Source organism: Misgurnus anguillicaudatus, chromosome 14 (assembly GCF_027580225.2).
Source record: "Misgurnus anguillicaudatus chromosome 14, ASM2758022v2, whole genome shotgun sequence".
NCBI classification, from domain to species: Eukaryota; Metazoa; Chordata; class Actinopteri; order Cypriniformes; family Cobitidae; genus Misgurnus; species Misgurnus anguillicaudatus.
In genome coordinates, this window is record NC_073350.2 from 7,415,876 (window position 1) to 7,421,875 (window position 6,000).

A 6,000-nucleotide genomic window follows, 5' to 3' on the forward strand; every position below is an offset into this window, starting at 1 on the left:
TATTAAAAAATTGGGAACGGAGGACGGCTACGGGGGTGTGGTCACCATATTGCTCGGTGAGAAACTGGAATATAGTTTGGGCATTGGTTCGGACAGCTTCAGGGGCGACCTGTACTTCTCGCCGCGCTTCTCCCTCTAGGGAGTTCAGCACGAACTGGAGCCGCTGGGCTACACTAAGGCCTTGTAGGTCGGCTAGATACTCTAACTGGGCCTTCCATTCCGTTAGTCGTACTCCCGACTCTGTCCCTCCATACTTTTGGACCCAAGGGCTGCACATAAAGACAGGCACCGCACGGGGTTGGGCTGCGGGCCCCGCGTTGTCGGTCATTGGGCTAGTCTGGTTACTCAACTCGAGGTGGAAACCCTGCCGACTACGCCAAATCTGTCACAAGTCGGGGTGGACCCAGATGTAAGTAAGGTCACGCCCCTTTCTCCACCTCGAGGAGATTCCCAAAGCCACCCCAATGACCAGACACACAAGGTAGGCATAAATTAAAATGTACTTTATTTAATTTATTTAAAAATAATAAATAGGGCAGGGAAAAAGGGGAACTTAAAATAACGGCCCCTCTAGGCTCTCTTCACAGCTCGGTTTCTCAGCATTCACGCTAGCTCTCTTTCTCTCCACAGACGGCCGCTGGAACACAGGGACACAGTGAATCATCTTCAAGGGTTTCTCTCACCTCGGCGCTGACTACAGCTTCTGGGTAGGTATGGCTCTCTTCACAATTCAGTATCTCAGCATTCACGCTAGCTCTCTTTCTCTCCACAGACGACTGCTGGGATACAAGGAGACACAGTGAATCGGTTTCGAGGGTTTCTCTCACCTCCGCGCTGGTTACAGCTTCTAGGTAGGTATGGCTCTCTCCACAGCTCAATATCTCAGTGTTCACGCTGGCTCTCTTTCTCTCCACAGACGACTGCTGGAATACAAGGACACAGTGAATCGATTTCTAGGTTTTCTCTCACCTCTGTGCGGGTTACAGCTTCTAGGTAGGTATGGCTCTCTCCACAGCTCAATATCTCAGTGTTCACGCCGGCTCTCTTTCTCTCCACAGCCGACCGCTGGTGGCGGGCTTAACGCTGGCTGGCTATGCAATGCGTCGATTAAACAGTGGTTTGCAATGGGACGCCGGGGACCAAGACCCACTCTGCGAACTCGTTGGTTGACAGAGGGGCGAGAACGTCGCGCCGGCACACCGGGTCGAGCGCTGCCCTTTCCTCGAGACCCTTTGGTCGATCGAAACTGGACCGGGGCGCCCTTTCGTCGAGACCTCGGGCCGGCGGATCTCGTTCGCCTCTACTCTGTGGTGATGAAAAAGACACAGATAAGGTAACAACAGTAGAGATAATACTCACGCACACCGCCAATCGCACAATTCTTCACCGCCACTCTGTAATACTGTTCGACTGAAACGCACTACAGCATAATCTTACAGATGTTCTCTAGCGCCGTTTTTCCTCTTCGTCGTCCCGGGACGAGTGACTGAAGGCAGGGTTACGTCAGACAAGACACAGCACTCTCACTGCAATACACAGCATTACACAGCACCACTTCAAGTGAAAAGTTCTACATCCAAAAGACTCACCCACCACGCTCAGTGCACACAATGACACCCGCCTTCTTCCACTTTGCTCCGGGCGAGAATAGGGAGATGGTAGACGGCCTAGTGTTTGTTTATTGTCGTCACTGTAGCTGCTTACACAAAAACCCTTCGGCTCACCCACCACGCTGGTACAGGGGTAGGGCCACTCGTTCTCTCTTGAAAACACTCCAAACGATTGTATAAATCAACTGCATATAAAACACCTACTTCAAGTGATGTATTTACTCACAACTTCGGTCTCCCTTCGTCCTAGGTTGACTTCACGCTGTAATGACTCCAGATGCATAAACGAGGCGTTTTCCAGCCACCAACACCACCTTTCTACAGGCGTGTACTCACAACAGTAAGTTTTCCTCTTCCTCCGTTTCTCTCATCCAAACGTCGGTATCTGTCTAATGTTCCACCTATAAGGTCGTCGATATCTTCCTTTGTATAGATCTAATGATTCAAGCGAGAGAGAGAGAGAGCAATACAGCGATCCAAACAGCGTATCCAGCGAGCCCAACTCGGCGCTACGATACACAACAACACACCGTAACAAACAACGACGCAGACTGTGATTTACGTTGTGCTAAAATACTCTCCTGGTGTCGCTTTCGTCCAATCACCCGGCGCTCCTCTTAATAACTGCCAGCTGTGTATAATTTGGCTGATTTCAGCGTTCGCGACGCTACCGGATGTCCGGTGTTTTCTCTTACCGGTCCGGGCGGAAACATCCGGGCGGAACCCAACTTTCCCGATTTTTGGTTCCGCCTAAAAGATCGTCACTTCTGTGACAATTGCACCCCTTTTAATTATTTTCATATGTAGCATACTAAAATGTTGGTTATGCTAGGCTGGGGGATACATGCAAAGGATGCATCTTAAAGGTGCAGTATGACAACCCAGCCCCTTGATTCCTCAGCCTTTGGCCAAATTCAGATATTTGTTATAATATATAAATATATTATATAATTTTGGTATTCTTAAGTGGTCCTGACTGAACTATAATGTATGGCGGAATAGCACTTTTGGGAGTACTTTGACTAAGTGCAGTAACACTCTCCCTCTATCTCTCATTATGCAAACCAGAAGAGGAGCAGATTTTTCAGACAAGCCAAAGTACTCCCGAAAGTAATTTTGTCTAAGAAAGTTAAATTATTTTCATAACAATGTATCTCTTAATTGTGATAAACAAACCCACTCAGATCATGCATTTCTCTTCTTTAAGCTTATTAGGATTAAAGAACATTCATCAATAGCAATGATCTGTGACAACTATCACTAACCATTCCTTGATTCATGCTCAGAGAAACACATCAACACTCTTCATCATGGTTCAAGAGACACAACTCTTTCGAAACACATTTCATAGTTTAAAACTATAGAAATGATCCCTGAAAGAATAGTCTTGATATTTCATGGTGCTTACCCAACAGACCTCCAGAGAGACAATGAACCTCAATGGCGGTAAGTTGTGGCTTTATGATTCTGAGAGGCACAAAATGCTCAGAAACACAAAACTATAACAGCGTTCACAACAAACGCGGTAAAGGATGGCAAAAATGTGCTATTAATAATTTTGAGTTTACTCGCTTCATTCACGCGTCAAAGCCGCACTTGAAATTCTAGTCATTCGAAACATTCACACGGAAATTCGTGTCATTGGAGGGGCTGTAGTGACTCCGCTCGCTTCCTGTAATCACGTCACTACTAGAACAAGCTCTTGTTTGGTTAACGAGGGACAAATATCTGCCAAAGTTCAGATTTTTTCACCTCAAGCGTTTTCCGCGCCATTCGTGTGTACCGTGCCGCAGGATGCCTACATGCCTATTCGCATCTTTGCATTGTCTTAACATGTAAATCACATGACTGCCGCCTATTCCACGTCTGGTGTGAAGGCACTGATCAATGAAAAATTTCTCCAGAACTTATGTGAAAATATGTGTTTTTACTGATGTTCGGGAACGCCTCTTTATGGAGTGTTTTGTAGTATGTGCACCTCGTCAGCAGTGTGTTGTATTATGCATGCAGATAAACCAAGACAACAAAGTGAATAAAACCTCATTGTGCAGTTTGAGCAACAAAGTTATTCAGGTTTCTCATTACTGTAGTGCGAGCTTGAAAATATTAACACCAATATTGTACTCTACCAAAAATCTGTTAGTTTGTTAAAGTAGGTGCACTGTCACATGACAACAAGAAAAAAAGATGCATATTAATGTTTGTTTACAGAAATGAAAAACCTTTATCACATTCTTTCTTTCCAATCTCAAATAACAAAACCACTCAGATCATGCATTTCTTTTCTTTAAGCTTATTAGGATTAAAGAACATTCATCAATAGCAATGATCTGTGACAACTATCACCAACCATTCCTTGATTCATGCTCAGAGAAACACATCAACACTCTTCATCATGGTTTAAGAGACTCAACTCTTTCAAAACACATTTCCTAGTTTAAAACTATAGAAATGACCCCTGAAAGCATAGTCTTAACATCTCATGGCGCTTACCAAACACACCTTCATAGAGACGATGAACCTTAATGATGGTAAGTTGTGGCTTAATAATTCTAAGAGGGATAAAATGCGCAAAAACACAAATCTATAAATCCTTTTAGCATGGACAGTAGTTAATGAATGGATTTGTGTTAATCTGTTAATAACAATGCATTATTTATAGTATTAGGGATACAACAGTGGCAAGGGCAGTTGTAGCCTAGTTGTAAGAGAGTTGAGCTTGTAACCCAAGAGTTGCAGGTTTGAGTCTCACGGCCTGCAGGTTGCGACTGATTGCACATTGGATTTTGGGGCATTTTGCTGTCACATACAGATTTTCATGGTCTGCTACAAAACTCTTGGATGGCGTTCAAATCGGAGCTTGTTGCAGTCGCCAAAGGTCCTTAAAGGGATACTCCATCGTTTTGTTATATTAAACTATGTTATTACCTCAACTAAGAAGAGTTGATACATACCTCTATCATCTTAGTGCGTGCACTTAAGCACTGTGGCGCGCGACGAGACTTTGGTAGCACTTATAGCTTAGCCCAGTTCATTCAATGGTACCAAACAGAGATCAAATTAGAAATGACCAAACACATCAACGTTTTCCTTATTTAAAACGAGTAGTTATACGACCAAATATGGTGGCACAAAATAAAACATGGTGCTTTTAAAAGCGGGTTAAAAAGGGTAACCATAATGTATGGCGGAATAGCACTTTTGGGAGTACTTCGACTCGGCGCAGTAACACTCTCCCTCTACCTCTCATTAGGGACTTTAAGCAGCAGCCTCTGGTGGAACGGCAATGGAATTCTGGTGTTGTATTGCACATGCGTGAATTTAACTGCTACTTTGCGACATTCTACTGTAACCATCTACTACAGGAGAACAGCTGATTCTGAGAGGGACAAAATGCTCAGAAACACAAAACTATAACTGCGTTCACAACAAACGTGGTAAAGGATGGCAAAAATGTGCTATTAATAATTTTGAGTTTACTCGCTTCATTCACACGTGAAAGCCGCACTTGAAATTCTAGTCATTCGAAACATTCACACAGAAATTCGTGTCATTGGAGGGGCTGTAGTGACTCCGCTTGCTTCCTGTAATCACATCACTACTAGATCAAGCTCTTGTTTGGTTAACGAGGGACAAATATCTGCCAAAGTTCAGATTTTTCAACTTGCGCGTTTCCCGCGCCATTTGTGTGTACCGCGCCGCAGGATGCCTACATGCCTATTCGCATCTTTGCATTGACTTAACATGTAAATCACTCGCACTGCCGCCTCTTCCACATCTAGGGTGAACGCACTGATCAATGAAATTTCTCTCCAGAACTTATGTGAAAAGATGTTTTCACTGATGTTCGGGAACGCCTCTTTATGGAGTGTTTTGTAGTATCTGCACCTCGTCAGCAGTGTGTTGTAGTATGCATGCAGATAAACCAAGACAACAAAGTGAATAAAACCTCATTGTGCAGTTTGAACAACAAAGTGATTCATGTTTTTCGTTACTGCAGTGTGAGCTTGAAAAAACTAACACCAATAGTGTACTTCACCAAAAATCTATCAGTATGTTTGTTGAAGTAACTGCACTGTCACATGATGACAAGAAAAAAAAGACGCATATTAATGTTTGTTTATAGAAATGAAAAAATCTTTATCACATTCTTTCTTTCCAATCTCAAATAACAAAACCACTCAGATCATGCATTTCTTTTCTTTAAGCTTATTAGGATTAAAGAACATTCATCAATAGCAATGATCTGTGATAACGATCACCAACCATTACTTGATTCATGCTCAGAGAAACACATCAACACTCTTCATCATGGTTTAAGAGACTCAACTCTTTCAAAACACATTTCCTAGTTTAAAACTATAGAAATGACCCCTGAAAGCATAGTCTT

At 43.4% G+C, this 6,000-nt stretch overlaps 3 non-coding genes across 3 annotated transcripts; all 3 read right to left on the reverse strand.

The window, feature by feature from the left end:
- Window positions 1–2,785: 2,785 nt before the first annotated feature.
- LOC141369599 (small nucleolar RNA U3) lies at window positions 2,786–2,999 on the reverse strand. Its single transcript, XR_012373396.1, has one exon. It is a non-coding gene; the product is annotated as a small nucleolar RNA U3 (small nucleolar RNA).
- Window positions 3,000–3,870: 871 nt separating this feature from the next.
- LOC141369602 (small nucleolar RNA U3) lies at window positions 3,871–4,084 on the reverse strand. The gene has a single exon (XR_012373399.1). It is a non-coding gene; the product is annotated as a small nucleolar RNA U3 (small nucleolar RNA).
- A 1,702-nt stretch (window positions 4,085–5,786) lies between these two features.
- Window positions 5,787–6,000, reverse strand: LOC141369589 (small nucleolar RNA U3). Its single transcript, XR_012373386.1, has one exon. It is a non-coding gene; the product is annotated as a small nucleolar RNA U3 (small nucleolar RNA).